The sequence below is a fragment of the Crocodylus porosus genome, unplaced genomic scaffold (genome assembly GCF_001723895.1).
Source record: "Crocodylus porosus isolate Cpor-Errol unplaced genomic scaffold, CroPor_comp1, whole genome shotgun sequence".
Taxonomy (NCBI): Eukaryota; Metazoa; Chordata; order Crocodylia; family Crocodylidae; genus Crocodylus; species Crocodylus porosus.
This window is the reverse complement of record NW_017728912.1, coordinates 5,236,483-5,254,468: the sequence shown is the minus strand read 5'-3', so window position 1 is coordinate 5,254,468 and position 17,986 is coordinate 5,236,483.

Sequence of the window (17,986 nt, the reverse complement as noted above, 5' to 3'; positions counted from 1 at the left end):
GTATGTTTTTTGACAACTTGGTCAAGTAGATTGCTACATCTCTGAAATCAAAGTAAAACTATCTTGAGAGATATAGAAAAATGTTACATTTATTCTTTTCAACAAGAAATCATTACTGGTAGCCTTTGGGGAGACATTGAGAAAACTTCACAGAGTAACAGAACATTATTTACATTTGATATTCAGCCTAAATCCAGCAGCACAAAAAATCATATGGCCATCTCGATGATGAAACTAACTCCACAGTGATCTGAGATACCAAAAGCAATACCTTTGAAATGTTTGTATGGTGAATGAACACTCTGTAGTTAAAAATGTATGGCCACATATGTCAGCCACCCTTCATTACAAATAATAGCCCCTTTGTGTTATTCATACCTGTCTCTTTTATGGAAGCATGGCAATATCTACTGAAATAGTAAACCAGGAAGCTGAATGCTTTTTCTTAATGAATGATTTTGCTGCTGTTATTTGAATTGTACTTTAGCTGAATGAATCCATTTTAGTGCATGGAGGGCCATGCACATTATATTTGACATGTGCTAAATGCCCTTAAAATGTGACTGACAAATGTTTAAGCAGTAAAATATGTGCTAAGTGCACTTGTATCATAGCAAAGTGACAACATTTTGCATGAGGAGTATTTCCAGATCATATTAAGTAACACATGTTCAGCTGCTCTTGGGTTGCTGCATGGAGATAACATGACCAATTTGTGGTTCTCACCCAGCTGTGACATCAGCTAGGGACCTTCGCTGTACCAAGCCCCAAGGTGGGACAAAAAAAGCCACACTTCAGGAGGAAGGATCATGAATCTTTCACTTGTCAAATTTCGCCAGGATCAGATTGAAAGCTGGGTACCTGCAGCCCTGGAGGATCCTTGGGTTGGGACCAAGAGTCAGCTGCTGGTTGTCAGTCCTAGGCCCAGCACCACACTGGAGCTCATTCAAAACTCTTGTGTGTTTTGCAACTGGGATCAATGATCAGTGCGCTGTAAATGTTAGAGATGGTAGCAACATTATCATGCAACTGCTCAGAAAGTGTTTTAACTTTAATCAGGAACAGATTTAACACATGCCAAGTGTTCTGTGTGATGAGACCCTAAGTAAGCATTTACATTACAGGTTTGAAGAGAACAGATGACTTGAGTTATAACTTTAATTCTGAAAGAAGTTTTTTTTTTCTTGTTGGGCTAAGAAATCAGTTGTTGTCGCCTACGGGCTTATATAAACAAGGTAAGTACCTCTGAATATAGGCATTAATTTCTGTGCTTAACTTTGCCACGGAAGGGGAGCTTACTGTGTAGAGGAAATATGATGGCAACTTCAGCTAGTTGCTGTAATACTATGCAAAATATAATTATGATATTTTGTATTGCATACTATGTGGGTGACATTAGAACAGCTAAAAGGTTCACATTTAAGAAGTCAGCATTTGTCAAAAACATATTGGTATCTCAGCAACTATATTTCCCTCCTTTACATATGATATCAAATGATTTTAGTAGCTATATATTATCTGTGGATTTCTTTCTCCTCCTTTTTTGCCACCGGCTGAGATGTATCAACACTTTTACTGCTGACTGCCTCAGTTCCTGAAGCATTTGTGCTCCCAGAACTGCTACCATTAGAGAGGTTTGTAAGCTGAAATGCCCTAATATAGATGAAACATTATATTTCAGTTATAGTTTCTCTCAGTTTCTCTCCTTAGGAGTCCTCCTATTAATGACATCATCAGAAAGACAAAAAAGCCGGTGGCATTTTAACCTCCCTAGGCAGTGCATTGCTGACCTCAGAGTAGCTGTTCTTATACAACACAACTGTACTTGAATGGGAAATTGCAGAAAAGGAAAACATTCATAGACTGAATTGTGTTAAGTGTAGTTAAATCTGCCTCCCCACCCCCAAATCTGCCCAGTTCACTGGTTCTTATCTTTCCTGGCCCCTCCTCAAGCAGGTTAGGTAGATAGAAACGAGGTGCCACTCAATTCACAAAAAATATGGAAGGTAGAATAATAAATAGAAACGAGGTGCCACTCAATTCACAAAAAATATGGAGGGTCTAAAAAACATTGAAATGATTCATCTAAACCATGATGACCAATTTTTATCCCATTACTTGGATTTGTTTTTATAACCTGTATGCCCCTCAAGGGGTTAATTGCTTTGATTTTCTTTTCTACCCGCTTTGCCTCTCCCAGCCGTGGCACCTTGTTCCTTCCCCACACTTTATTCTAATCTCTGCTTTTTATTTAGAAGCTCTTTTAGAAGCTCTTCCTGCAGTCCTGTCTCAGCATCTGATGAAAAAAGCAGTTGATTATGAAAACTTATTCAGTTAGTATGTAAGGTACAAATGTACCGTACCTTCTGCTTAGTTTATCATTGCCTTTGTCAATCAGCTGGAAGAACTGTTGCTTGGATTAGATCATTTTGGGAAGTATATTTTGATTTCTATAATTTCCATGCTCATAACATGGCAACTTACCCAAGGATAAATATATTTTTAGTGACGGTATTCTTCCTAAAGCAATTAAATACACAATCTTATTCCCACAATTACTGTATGTCTGAAAATGTTTCTTCAAGCTTAATGCTGTTCATTATCCTTGTAAATTATTTTTACTATATATTTGATATTGTCTTCCACAAAATATAGCAGGTTAAGTTGGCTATTCCTGCTTGGAAGGTAGAAATAGCAGTGGCATACTTTAACATGAGAGAACCTTGAGTATCCATTAGGAAAATTTTCGAATAATCTTATCATCTTGGTTTATACTCTTAAATAACTCCTGTCTTCTCTGGATCTTTCTGACTATCCAGCTTTCTGTTTGTCCTCATTTGTGTAGAACTCCTTCTCAGAAGGTTACATTATTCTCCTTTTTGGAAATGTTGTCTTCATATTCTAAAGACTGGAGTTATATTTTTTTGATTGACAGCTGTAATATTCTGAAATTCACTTTTAAGGGAGTCATTTGTCATGACTGAGTGTATTTGCCTTCTTAGGATTCAGTACCCTTTCTCACAAACGATACAATATTTCTTAAGAGGTTTACTTTGTCAAACATTGTTAAAATGTAAATAAAATAAATAAAATGGATTTTGAAGCCACAGGGTGCCTCTAATAGCTTTTCCTTTTAGACGTGAAGCTAATGCTAACTAATGCTAACTTTATTTAAACTGCAGATTTCTGTGTGATTGCAGAAAATGACAATTATATGCCAGGGTTGTTCACCACTGCTCTGTCTGGCTTTAATTTCTGGAGACCAGAGGCAATGGTGATACCTATGGATTTAGTGTTAAGAAAAGATTCAAGAAGCAAGGCAGTTATTAATATTTAAAGACTTTTCTTATAGGTGAATATTAATAGATTTAAAACCTAATGGAATTCTAAAGAAAACTTTGTGTGAAGTTCCCAAGGTTTGAGCATTTGAATAAGCATCCTTATGCACACTTAACCTGTCAGGGGCTCTGATCAGGCACATCAGTATGGGGTTAGTGCTGTCAGGGACTCTGACTAGGCAGACCAGCCTGAACCAAGTACCATAGCAGTCGGACCTGAAGCAAGCCTCTACTAATAAACCCTGCCCCTGTTTAGTTGCAGCAAGCTTTGTGATTAGCTTCTGGGAGCACTACCTATCTATTTAGAACCAGTTGGGCACACAACAGTTCTGCTATGGCAAACCTTCTGGTTCCTGCACTTTGGTTCTCCTGATTCTTACTCTGGTTTTTGGTTTATTTCTGGACTTTAGCACTGGATTTCCCTGTGGTTCTGTTTCCTGGCTCCTGCCCCTGATATGGCTCTGGTTTTGGCCTTTGCCCTGTGGATTGCCCTTGAGATTGGTACTTGGCTTCTGACCCCCAGATCCTGACTCCGGACTGTCATGGGCTCTGCTTCTGGATCTCCCTCTGACTCTAGTTAGGTTAATCTAAATGTAACGTTTGTATGTACCCTAAGAGACTGCTATGAATGAATATATCTCCCTGAGAAGTATAGCAGCTCAGCCTATTACATTACAAATGGGAATGTTCAATCCTACTTTTTAAAAAGTTATGTTAAATTCTAAATTTAGGATGCAGACAGAAGTGACTATTTTTACCCAATCTGGCCATAGAAAACAGTTTATAGCTGTGACCAAACATCAGAGGTCAGGAAAACAGATCTTTCAACAACAGGCTGAGAGCCATGGGGCTCTTTAGCCTGGAAAAGTACAGGCTCAGGGGTGATCTGATGGCCACCTATCAGGGGTGACCACCAGTACCTGGAGGAACGTTTGTACACCAGAGCACCCCAAGGGATAATGAAGTCGAACAGTTATAAACTCCAGCACGACCGTTTCAGGCTGGACCTAAGGAAGAATTTCTTTACTGTCTGAGCCCCCAAGGTCTGGAATAGTCTGCCATCGGAGGTAGTTCAAGCACCTACATTGAACACATTCAAGAATAAATTGGATGCTTATCTTGCTGTGCTCCTATGACCCCAGCTGATTTACTGCCGTTCGGGTGTGGGGCTGGACTCTGATCTTCTGAGGTCCCTTCCAGCCCTAATGTCTATGAAATCTATGAAATTTATGAAACAAGTGCACGGCTGCAGACAGTTGAAAAAAATGCCTGATTCAGTGAAAATCTGAACTCTTGTTTCATTTCAAAACAGAGCATCTTCAATCTGCAGACTTGTGTTTGTACTACCTGCCATCCTCGGGCTGTTTTCAGAAGGGAGGGGGAAAGGGAGTGGATGGAGCTCAATCTGAGAGTTTTTCAGTCCCTGTTGGAGGGTGGGGTGGGTGTATTGCAGCCCCCTCGCAGTGGTGGGGCTCAAATTCACCTACCCCACCCTCCAGAGCCAGCTGAAGAACCCCTAAAATAAGCTCCCTCTGCTCCCTTTTCCCTCTCCTATTCTGAAACAGGAACAGGCTGGGAGAGAGGAGGGGCCATCGCTAGGAGAAACTGGCTGCAGCCAGTGGCTTGATTCCCCTCCCCTCTGCAACCAACAGTGAACTTCTGTTTGTTCCAAGGGATCGTTGCAACACCAAACGCTTCCTGCAAAGTGTTCTCAGTTACAGCGAGGTGCTGCACTTGTATCTGCACCCTAAGTGACATCCATTTGACTTACGTTTATTTAGTACCTTTAAAAGCCATGGGTGTGGTCCTCTTGGTAAAAGGTCAAAGGGGGCCAAAAGTAGACTCTACATCAGGCTTGTCCAACATGCAGCCTGTGGGCCACCATGCAGCCCTCCAAGCTGTTTTGTGAGGCCTGAGGTGCTGTGACAGGAAATGAAAGTAAACACTGTACTTTCGTTTTGCGGGGGTGATGTGAATCTGCTTCCTGTGAAGTCTCACGACCCACTAGGTGATAAAAAGTTCATGATTTGGCCCCACATTCAGGGAGCAATGCTCAGCAGCAGATGTAGGCAGTGTCCCCATCCTCATGCCTTCTCCAGGGTTAGTAGGTGACACCTGGGGAGATCAGGCAGAGAGGAAAAACCTACCTGCTCCCACTACTGCTGCTGTTTCTGGCTAAGCCTGGTGTGACGGCCAGAACCAGAGGGATTAATAAGCAATAAATATCTGCTTCTTGGAGGCATTTGGTATTTTGCCTAACAGGCAATATTAGCTAATATAAAGCTTGTAAGCTCATAACCCACAAATGTAACTTGTCTGTCATAAGTTTAACCAAAATAATAAAACTAACTGTTCGTGGAGCTGACTGGGCCTGAAAGGCAAAGCTATAGCTGTAGTATTAGCTGACCTAACCATTTTTGCTCAGGGTTCAGCCTTGATGATAAAACCTGGATCCAACCACCTGGCACACCCAACACATTCCAGGAAAGCACATCCTAAGAAAGCATATTCAGAAAAACCTAAAAGGGTTGGGTTTAGTAACGTTAATTTCAAACCAAAAAATGTTGCATTATAATTTGCTTATTGGATAATAGTAACCTTTTATGATAATTTTTAACACCTTTCCATCCCATAGGGTAACAGCTATAGGGCAAGATTGTGAGCGGCTCTAAAGCCAACAGATTAGCATAAGACTAGGTATAAAAAGCGCATGCATCAGGTGACCAGCAGGAAGGAAGGAGGGAACAGAATGGTCATTGCTGTTCAAAGCCTGGACTCTGGACTCCTGGTGTGAGTAAGGATCGGATCCTGATCAAGGGACCTTCCCCAGTAATCCCTCGGACAGCGTTGATCGGGGATGCCTGACTTCGCTGGAATCACTTGGCGCACACCTGGCATCAAGGGTCTATCAATAAGTTGCCAACCCAGGCCTGTCTATCTGTTGTTTTAAATAGCTCAGTAGCTGATACTCTCACAGTGCCCAGTTGGCCTGCGACAGATTGATCCATCCATCTGTTATTATCTGTTAATATTTACTATTAGCACTTTAATACTGCATTATCTGCTTGTTGCATTTATCTTTCTGTTTACTGTTGTGTGTGTAAGCTATAATAAATTTGCCCTTGCTTCACTCCTGAACCAAACAGCCCAGTGGGTGATACAGTTGCAGCACCCAGTCAGCCTGCAACTAAATTGATACACTCACAGTGCCCAGCTGGCCTGTGACAGCCCGGCAGCCAAACTACAGGAAGATAGGAGCAGTCAGGTGGGGGAGTGGCAGCGGGAGCAGGCAGAGAAGAAAGTGGAGGGAAGAAGATATGCTGCTGAGCATGGAGGAGAAAGTAGGGGAGAATTCTTACCTGATTTGAGGGCTTAAAAAAGTTCCTGTCTGCTGCTCTCCTGGCGTGGGCTGATGGGATGTGACTACACCAGTGATCCCCTTCTGTATCCACCCTTGCGCACTGTTGGGGAGAGATTTAATGAGCAGGAGATTGTTGAGCTTACCCTATTATTCCTAAAACCCAGTAAAAAGTGTAACTGATCATTTTATGAAAGCCCTACTTTTGTCAACCCAAAAGATTATTTTTTTCAGGTAATTTATTCCTGCTTACATCAACTAATTCTTTCTTTTTTAGTTTTGGTGAATCAAGCACAGTATGCCAGAGATCTGATATGCAGAAACTGAAACAGTAATTACTGAGTCACTGTGTGGAGCCTTGTGAGATGATGCCCTTACTGTGAAGCATTCTGTTTTGTCAATAAGCTTACATCAATACTTGGCAGGTTGTTTCTGCAGTTTTAATGTTACAGAATATAAAACAGACAAAGTCACTAATATCAAATTGCAGCTGCTTTGCATTTGCAATTGACAAATCCTATTTTGAAAGCATGCATGAACATGAGGATCAAATCTAGCTTTTAACATTTCCATTTTTTTCCAACGGTACAGTGTCTAATCCACTTCTAATTTACCTGTTGTTGATTTCCTGAATCTTCCTAATCCCTTGCAGCTGAGACCGTCTCACCATCAGAGAAGCAATTAACAACATCCCTGACTGGAGAGTAAGAAGCATCTGTTTTAGAAGTATAAAAGGTTAAGCTAAATCCCAGCTCACAGACATGTCAGACCAGAACAAATCAGCATGGAGCATTACCTGGAGGCACCACCAGGTAAAGGTGGAGCATATGTATGGTAAAAAGGTTGTTTATGTCCGGTAGAATTAGTTTTGCTGGCTGAGAAGGCCAGACAGACAGAAATGAAAACTGTGCATGATGAACAGCAATCCTCTCAGGCTCCTGATTTTATTTGGCTAATACTAACTTATTATTTTATCCATAAATTGAAAACATTTAAGTATACTAAAATTACACACAAATAAGTTTTCTAATGCTTATCAATCAAGAGCAATATCTTCAGTTACTTTTTCTTCCAAATATATATTGTACTGTATTCAGCAGTTTGATCAAATGAATTTCCCCCCCACATCCAACCCCCAAAAAGATTTTTTCTCTGTTTCAGGCTTGAAGACATGAGCTGTTTTTAATTTACTAAGGCCTAGGCCTATAAGCCCTCTATGCACCAAATTCCTGTTACTGTTTTATAACATGATAGTTCTATATGTATTGTTTGGAGTGATTTCAGTATCTCAGTTTATCTTTAGGAAAAATTCCGATTTAAAACAATAGGTGATACATATGGGAAAAAAAATCATATTTGGTAACTGCAGAATAGCTGATCTGCTTGAGCTAGATTTTGAGCTGAGGCAAATGGGCATAGCACTTTTATGTCAGTAGAAGAGTGGTATTTCACATTAACCGGGGAACTGGTTCACTACCCAAAAGCTACAGAATTTTTTAACATAGATGTTTATTACTATGTGTGCAGTCCTCTTTCACAGTATTTTATGGGTGAAAGTTATTTCTAGGACCTTTAGGTAGTTCATGAAACATCTGTAGGCAGGGGCACTTACCAGTACTATTGTTACAGTTCTCCTCAAATCTATGCTATTTGAGTTCTAGAAATATCAATAATTTTTTGCACTTACAATTTCCACCTACGGACCTCAAAGCAATTTAGAAACACTAATGAATTAAGCCTATGTATGCTATCACTGTTGGAGCTGGAATTACAAAAATGTTCATATGTTGGAAGAAATGCAAAAAAAAAAAAAAGAGCAACTAAAGAGCTTAGAGATTGAAGGGACCAATTAGTGGGAAAAGATTAAAGGGCCTGAACATACACTTTTCATGCAGGAAAATACAATGGGATTTTTTTCTTCCAAGAGACAGAAGCCAAAAAAAAAAAGTATAGATATCTTGGCTTATTGCACAAGAAGAAGGATGTGATAATCATTTAAAGGAAGAGGAGTCTTGAAGTAGTCTCAAGCAAATAGCCCTGATTTGCCCTGATCTTTGGAAGTGGAAACAGCCTTCATATGAAATTAATGTAGCAAATTATCTTGCTGGTTTAATTTATGACAGAAATAGAGTATCATAAAAGCTACTAGTAGTAAAAAGAGTGGAGTAGGTTTTTTCCACCCCTTATTTCTATGATGTACATAGAACAACTGCTGAATGGAAAAGCCTGCTCATGGAGCTCTTGCCCTGAAAAATGAATTGGGTGAAGAATATATAATTGAAACATAAAGTTTTATCACCATCCTAATACAATAATCATATATTTTGCTGACGTTGTTATGAATTGTGTGCTGTCACTTCCAAGTACATGATCAGACATCAAAGTTTGTGACCTTCTCATTATAGTCTAAACTTGTGTGTATATTTGCAAACAGGCAACGTTTATGTGTATTTCTGTACACAGTCAGTTAACACACATTTTCTTTTTGTGACGTTAATTTAATCTATTTCGGTTTGCCAGCTACTATTAAAAAACTAATGATGATAATTTAAAATGTTTCTAACCATCTAGTACCTATATGGCCACCACAGTAAGGTTTGAAAATACATGTGTGTGCACACGCGTATGCATGCAAGTGTCAATACTTTATATATTCAAAATACACACTTTATATATTATACATTGTACCCCCTCCACGACCCTTGTTGACCCTCATATACAGGAGGTAGATAGGATAGATAGGCCTAACCCACTATAAGACTACCATAACTTACCAGAGCTTCTGTGCACCCCTTAGCATCACTTTGGCAATGCAAAAGACCTTAGCAAGGCCGAATGTTGTAACTCTTGAACACATGACTGTTATTCAGATATAAGACTTTCAACCCATACCACATTTATGTTTGTCTAAGCCTTTAGGTGGAGATTATTTTTCATGTTTCAATTTAGAAGATTACCAAGGCTTAAACAATTGACATGGGAAGCAAACTTTAATTTTTTCTTCTTTTTCTCAGGATACTACTGACACTTTCCCATAAGGTTTTTGTTTATTTTATTACCATATTTATGCATTTTTAAATCTATTTTAGTTTCTGGAAATGACAGCAAAGATCACTTTCTATGACCTTGCTCAGCTACAAACCAGGTTGTTTATTTCTATTAATACCTACAGTGTATTTATTCATTGCATACATTTTTTGATAATAGCTAGATTTTTTTCCCCAAACTTTTGTACTTTATTTTATACCCAGCCTCTAAATTGCCCTTCTACTAAAAATGTAAATCCTCCCTCCTTAGAGCAACAATAAGATTGTCAACATCAATAATTGACTAACTGGTTATTAGATTTGCATGTACTTTGGGTGGGGGGAGGTTATTAGATTTGCATGCCAACTAATGTGCTTTGGGGAAGGGGTGGTTAGATTATTTTATTAGTTCTACCTTCTCTTCCTGAAGGTTAACTTTCTGATTAGACAGCAGTGTTTACTATTTGTTAATATGTACCTTGACTGAGTCACCTTATCAGATTTTTTTATTTCTTTTCTTTTACTTTCTTCAGTATATACTTGCATTTTAAATATAGGTTTTAGGACAAAGCAACATAAAAATTCAAGACATTGCAGGTACTTCCTCTTTTTTCTTGGACAGGCAGAATTACTGTATATCTGTGTTTCATCCCTGATGTGTTGTGTTCACAGTTCATGGTTTCAGTCCACAAATTGGTTGGCGGTTTTGAGCCTTCATCCTCTTCTCTGCTATATGGTACAAATTCATGACACATGTACAAGTCACCAAACTCTAGTCAAACTGATTTCAGGAATGAAACTTTTCTGTTTTATAAAATGTTTTACTCCAGACTTTACTTCACTTGCCATTGCACTGGTCATAAATGAATAAACATCAAAGTTTCAACATGCTGTCATTTTTTAAAGATATGCTTTTCATTTAGCTTCTTTTTCCCCCCCATGTCCCAGCTGCCCACAGAGGGTTCGGGATTGAGAGTGTGGTCGGGGGTAGAAAGGTAAAAAAGGTTTATTGACTTAACAAACACATGACTACGTGTAGTAACAAAACAATAAAGACAGACAATAACAATTCATGTTGGAAACTTATCAGCAGTCCCCTCTGATGCCTGATGTACAACAACTTTCTCTTCTGCAAAGTTCAGTGAAGTCATGTGTCCTCGATCAGCGCTGTCCAAAGGGTACCTGGAAAGACCCTGGTATTCAGTCCTCAGGTTCCTCAAAATCCACGGGCCCACTGAAACCAGGTCAGCAGCTAATCTAAATCAGTGGCTTCTTTCACAGAGCTGCAACTCTTTTCTAAATGATTTCCGGATGTGCGAACCAATTTATAACTTCTGAGCTATGCTGATAACTTACAGCCATCCAGATTCTCCCACTACAAACTTTCCTTAAGACTGACCAATAGCAGTACAAAGCCTTGCATTCTTCTGATAAGGTTAATTTTTACTATGCCAAAGGGCCTACTACTTCTACAAGGCTTTGTTAAATTTACTAGGCCTTACTACATCTTTGACTTTAATTAGGCTCTTAACAACAACATATAGCTTAATATCTGAACAAATGACAGAAAAACATTTGGTCCAATTTTCACAGAGCTTTCAGCAAGCACTTTTATCACACAGGCATAATTTCAGCTGTCACACCCCGGTGGTTAAGATTTTAATATTTCTAAATTGTCTTCTAAAGCAGATTCTCAACACCTAGTATTTAATCATAATTCTTCAGAGTCCGTGTTTTGGTTTTTTTTAAAGTGAAGCCTTATTTTTTATCCTTAGTTGACAATGTCTTTTTGAGTAAGACATTATGCAATATCTCAAGAAGCCAAGGAAATTTCCCAGGTGAACAATGACATTTTAAAACAAACTTGTTTAGTACACAGTGGGTGCATCTACACGAGCTGCTCACTGTGGATTTGCTTAATTAGCTCTGTACTAAAGTGTCACTGTCTACAGGATCGATACTATTAGGCTAGAGTAAAATAATTAACCCCACCATAGGATAGTACTGCTCAATACAATGCAGTTTATTTATTGTTGAGTTATTTACTCCACCACAACACATGTATAGATGATGACTGGGACTGGCTGGGGCCTGGGGGTGCTATTGTGCAGAACTGCCTACTGACTAGCCCCACACGGTAGCACCCTAATGCCCCAGTTACCTCCTCTGCAGCACATTTTGCTGGGCAGGAGCAGCCCCAGGCTGGCAGGCTGAACTCCCCTCTGGGTCTTCTGCAAGCCAGGGATGCACTGCTTTGGCTCAACATGCTGTAGTCCCAGGTGCACATGTAAATGCTGTACCCAGGAGCAATAAACTCTGGTGTAAATTGTGATGGGACTTTATTGTGTCAAATTAATTTTATGTGTAGACATGCCCAGCATGGTGGAATATATGTGAATTGATAGCTAAATAAATTAAGGGAAAACTTCTACTCTGACAGTTTTTTGCTTAATAAAATTTTTCCAATTAGCAGTTTTTGCTATGGTTGTTCTTGTTATGATTATTGAATCACACATAAAATAGAGGGACTTACTGATAGAAAACTTTTTCTGCCCCTTCATGATTCTGTTTAAAGATGTTCTTTTTTGGCTTTTAATGTCAAGATTTTAGGGTTAGGGTTTTACATCAGGTAACTATCAGATTTACATGTAGGTAACTATCAGATTTTCAAAGATGCTGAGCTCTCAAACAACCCCAATTGGAAATAAAATTATTTTTCAAACTCTTGGCCTAAGTACAAATTATGTATTTCAGTACCTATAGCTTAATGTTTCATTCTATTTTATTTACATTTACTACCATGCTAAGTACATCCATTATAAACAATAGTTCAACAAAGAAGCTGTCAAGAAATAAAATACTCTGAGAATTAAAATTGTAGTTATCGCTCCATCAACTGTTCAGATTGTCAGAGACTTTACCAGCCAACCTTAGCTACCCTCAGCAGGCAATCTGGTGCCAGCTTGCTGTTAAATAACCAGCATTTAACAAGAAATAACATGTAGATGTAATGTGTGGTTTAAAACATTGTGTTAAGCATCATTAAAACTCAGTCTCCTTAGAGCCTTATTAAAAAAGTCCTTTCCTCTCCATAATAAAACATTTCTCTCTGACTGTTTCGATTAAGGCTCTAACAATACAAACAAAATGCCTCTTAATTCAACATCCCACTAGAGAACCATTGTTACTGTCAAGTTACAAAGGCAGGTGGCAAAAGTAAACTACCTTTTACAAACCCATCTAAATAGTAAACAGCATCAGCTGGCTGCATCTTCTTTCTTTTCCTTTCTTTTTTGGTGTCCAGTTTTTCTTGCATAGAACTTTTGGCTTGTAAACATTTTATGCTCTTCTTGCTCAGTGTTTATTTGGGAAAAAATACCTTTTTTGCACATACTTATATTTATGAACTTAGGGTCATGTTCTCATCTGCCAGAAGCCAGCCCTGCTCTATTGATCTGATGGTTTGCAAAATCTGGTAAAAATCTGGTGCACAATCAATCCAGTGTGGTTTTATGCAGTTAAATGTTGACCAAATAACCTGTTGTTTGGAAAAACTAAAATCATCTAACATTCTGCAGTTGTATAGGGCATGTTTTTTGCTAGGGTGAAATTGCTAGAGTTTTAAACTGCGCCAATTCGCACTAGCTGGTAAATGGCTTAGATTAGTAGTTTTTAAACATTTTCTCATTTGTGGCCCCCTAAAACATTTAGAATGGAGGTGCAGACACCTTTGGAAACTTCAAATGGGGGTTTGGGCACTTTTGAATAGTTAATGGAGGTATTCTTTGGATTGATCATAGTCATCTTTTATGGACCCCTTAGACATAGTCTACAGATTCCCCAGGGGTTCATGGACCACAGGTTGAAAACCACTGGCACAGATCATTAAGAAGGCATTGGATAACCAATTGCTATTTTCACATGTTTTTTAACAAGTATTTTTTCATTTTTTAAAATTAAAACAATGTATTTACTTAGACATTATGAAAAAGAACAGAGTAGATTGATAACCCTGTTTCTTCTAGGTCAACAGCCCAGGGGTAGATTCACAAGTGGGGCTTTGTTTCAGAGTTGTAGCATAAAGTTACAACTGTGTGGAATACACCATCCCCAGTTATCTCCCTGGGCTCCTTTGTAAGGGGTGAACTAGGTGCATAAAATGGGGATTTATACAAGCTACACACTAAGCAGGAAGCCACATAATTTAGTTAGCTGAGAATCCTCTTTTAAATTGTGTGAGTTAGCCCGATGGGTCCTTTTTTACACAATGCGGGAGGAGAAGGAAGGATAGGCCTTTCACCCAATAATCCATTGGTTAGAATATAAATCTAGGAAGTAGCAGACTTGGGCTCAAATCTTTCTTCTGCCAGATTAGATTTGAACCGAGGTCTTCTAACTACCTAGATAAAGCACTTACCACTGGACATCTGTTCCTGAATGTGTTTTGAGCTGAACTGGGCAGTCTCTGAGCATGCCTACTGGACTGGAGCCCTCAGGCAAGATAGGCAAAAGTACTCTTGTTTTGTGAAACCAAGGGTTTAGATGTAGGACAAGTGCCAAGTAGTTCTGTACAGGCAAAACTTAAATGTGTTTGTAAATGCTCTGTAGCTAAACTGTAGGCACGTAAAGGACTTTACTCACTAGAATTTAGAGTGATGTTGCATGTTACACTTAGACCATGCTAAGGACACGTAAAACATGAGTGCCTAGATGTTAAAGCTTGTTAACTTGTGCTAAGTGCCCTTTGAGCATCTCAAAGTTATGCCACTTCAGGTGAGGTTTAGCTCTGGGCCTTGCTACATATCTCATGTAACTACAGAGATAAAACAAGCAATTTGGAGTCCTCCAGCACCCCAGGGTACACTGCTCCCAATACCTCCCCCAGAAGGGAAATTAGAGATTTACCTAAATGATGCTGAAAGTGTGCTGTGCAGCAGATCCTTTAATATTGCTGTTTTTCACTGTGAGACCCCCCCCCGCCACTCGCTCTTGATTGGCTAGGAGGCAAAAACTAGTTTTAAATATGTTGCAGTTTTTGCCCCCTAGCAGATCAGGAACAAGCTGATCAGGGGCAAGCCCTCTGCCAACCGGGGGGGGGGTGGGGGCAAAATGAGCAAGATTAAAGGATCCACTGTGCAGTGCACTTCTGGTGTGATTTAGGTAGATCCCTACCCATAATGTCTCAAATTTAGTTGCAATTGATAAATGGTGACTTTTGAGAAGCAAGTTGTTCATCTTAACTTGTTTCAAAATATAAATATATAAATGTTAGGCCCCCAAATCACTTTCACAATCGGCATAAATGACTGCTTTAGGCCCTGCTTTTGGAAGTTTCTTCTACCCTGCATGGTGCTCTATTGATTTCCCTTGGGCTTTTGTGGAACTTATAACACTGGGGTGTTAATAAAACAATACCGTTAGCAGAAATAATTCACCAATCTCTATTTATGGAGGGACAAGTTACCACAGATGAACTGGAATTGAAACTGTGGTTACCTATACATGTGCTTGGGGCGGGGGCATTTTAATTGGAGCAGTTCCTGGACAGCTGATCTAATTAAAATTGTTCCCCATCATGTGTATTAAGCCCCTGTGAATGTAAAAGTGGCCACAAGATGCTTTATCTAAACCTTATTTGTTTAGTTAAAGCACCCCTGTGGCCATTTTAAAATGCTTGGGGGCTTAATGCGTGTCATGGTGAGCCAACACATTCTAATTAGAACATGAATGAGCACATGTATAAGCAGCCTTACAAAGCTTCCTAACTGTTGGACTTAGGAAATAATATGAAAGATCCCTAGGAAATGCAATAAAAAAAAACAATTTGTGCAGCATGCAAAAACAATTACTGAGTTTCATGCTTTTATATAAACAGAAGTGAGGGCAAGCTGGACATACAAAAGAGTAGCAAAGGAGCTAATTTCAAAATCCAAAATAAAAGCCCTAAGCAAGATATCTAAGTCCATATTTTATACTTAAAAATTGGCATATGATTTTCTATCTTACTGAACTACTGGCAGAATAAATAGAGCTCATCAAACTCTTTGTGCTGAATAGTAATATTCATCACAGTTGAATCCCTTCCCTAGTCAACCAATCCTGATTTCTGCAAATGTATTTTATGTATGATTTTCACTCTATGGGTGGTAGTTCTGCTATTCAACCATGTATTTGTCACGGACTGCCTAATGCTTTCTTTTCTCTGGTGGTTTTAAAGTACAAGAGTAGCCAAAAGCAACTTAGCATAGTCTGACAAAATAGTATTTGTGAAGTTCTCATGAATTCCCAGGCAGGGATTCTAAAAAATAACCATGCATAATAAGACCATAATGGTCATAATAAACTAAATGTAATGTTTTAATTATGATATTATTTTTAAATTCATTTGAACCATTTTACCTTGTTGTCAGCATGAAATAAAGAGGATAGATCAAAAATGGGGGATTTTGCCATGCACTGCCGTGTACTCTTGTAGGTTTGGGAAGTGTGTATCTTATTGGTGTCAAGCACAATGGCCTAAGTTCTAATTGACTTTATGTGCCTAAATGGCATGTACACAGGCATGTAACTCCAGTTTTTTGCACCTGTGCACAGCTTGGGATTCTATTTTGCCATGTAGCAAAATAGAATCATCCTATATGCATATCTGCTGGCAGTGTGATGGTGGTGGAGGAAGGGGGACCCTCTTATATTTTAGCCCAAGAAGCTTTTGGTTATGGCATTTACTCTGGGAAAGGAGCCTGGCTAATGGAGAAAATTAATGCCACAAAAATGACTCCCTTTTGATGTATTGGTTAGAGCACCTGGCTGGGAATATTTGTACCTTCTGGGAGATGGGGGTTTAAAAACTGAGTCTTCTGCTTCCCTCACCTGCACACCCAGTACCGATGTTTTTTCTGCAGCCAAAATGGCAGAGCTTACCTGGCCTTAAACCCATAATCAAGCAACCTTATTTCACTGCTCAACTAGAACGCAGCCTTACTGAACACAGTTGAGTTTCAAACTGTGCATAAATTCCAGAAACTGCAGTGACGTGGCTGCGTACATGCCATTTAGATTCACAAAGGAAAATAGGATTTAGTATCCCTCTTGTGCTTTGATCCTGTTCCTATTGAAGTCAGAGGTGAAACTCTATTGACTTGAATGGAGAAAGCAAGCCCCCTAATGAAGTATAGCACGTCATTGTTGCCACCAACACAGGGTTCTGCTTGAATGCCATAATCTAGACCTATGCTTTGCTTTTTGTGCATTTTTTATTTGGAATTTAACAATATTATAATATTGGAGGGAAAATAAAAAATTGTGTAATGTGTAAATTCATAATAATACATCTTCTCAAAATAAGATGTCATTAATTTTTTGACAAACATGATAATATGATATATTATTCAGTGCATACATACACCCCGTTAGCACTGAAAAGAACATTAATTTCCTCCTATGCAAACCAAGTATTGTGTTTTTGCTGTTGGTGTCTGTACTGTACTTTTGTAACTATATTTGTTTTCTTCTCTTTATTATGAAAAGAATAAACATGTTAAAAGAACATTTTATTCTCCTTAAAATATATGTAATTTTCATTTTAGGGTAGTGCAGGTTTAATTATTGCTTATGCGAAAGCTGTGGTTGTGTCTGTTAAAATGCGAGTAACATTGCACTGAGTAATGGATGGAGTTATATGCCCACAATAGATCTTGCTGCAGACCAGCAAGTGGTTTAGATCACATTATTAAAACTTGAAAATGTGTTGATTCCTTATGGTCTCAGGACAATACATTTTTTTCCTTGTTCTAAATAACAATAAACTTTTAAATGCTGCTTTAATGATACTATTACTGGGTAGGAGGAACAAATTTCTTGATGTCTAAGGCTTTGGTCCTACTGTCTCTCAGTTACTAGAGGTGCACCAATACATCTGTCCTATATCAGATGGTTACTGATATAAAGAAAATTTGCTGTATCAGATATCGGCCTGATGGGGCCAATAATTTGGCTGATTAAATTCCCATGCTGCATGCAGCCATAGCACAGCAGAGCCGGAAGTGTGGAGAGCTGCCTCCAGCTGGTAAGTTGAAAGGGGAGGAGGGAGAGAAGGGGCCAGTGGGAGAGCTAGACAAATGCCCCCCACGTCGAGGGAGGGAGAGGGCAGGGGCAGGCACTGCCCAGGCAAGGCGGGGGCACAGGAGAGAGGTGCAACTTGTGGAGTGGGGGCAGCTCCTGTCATTGCTTGCATCCTGGGAGGGCAGGGGAGGGTGCCCCCTGGA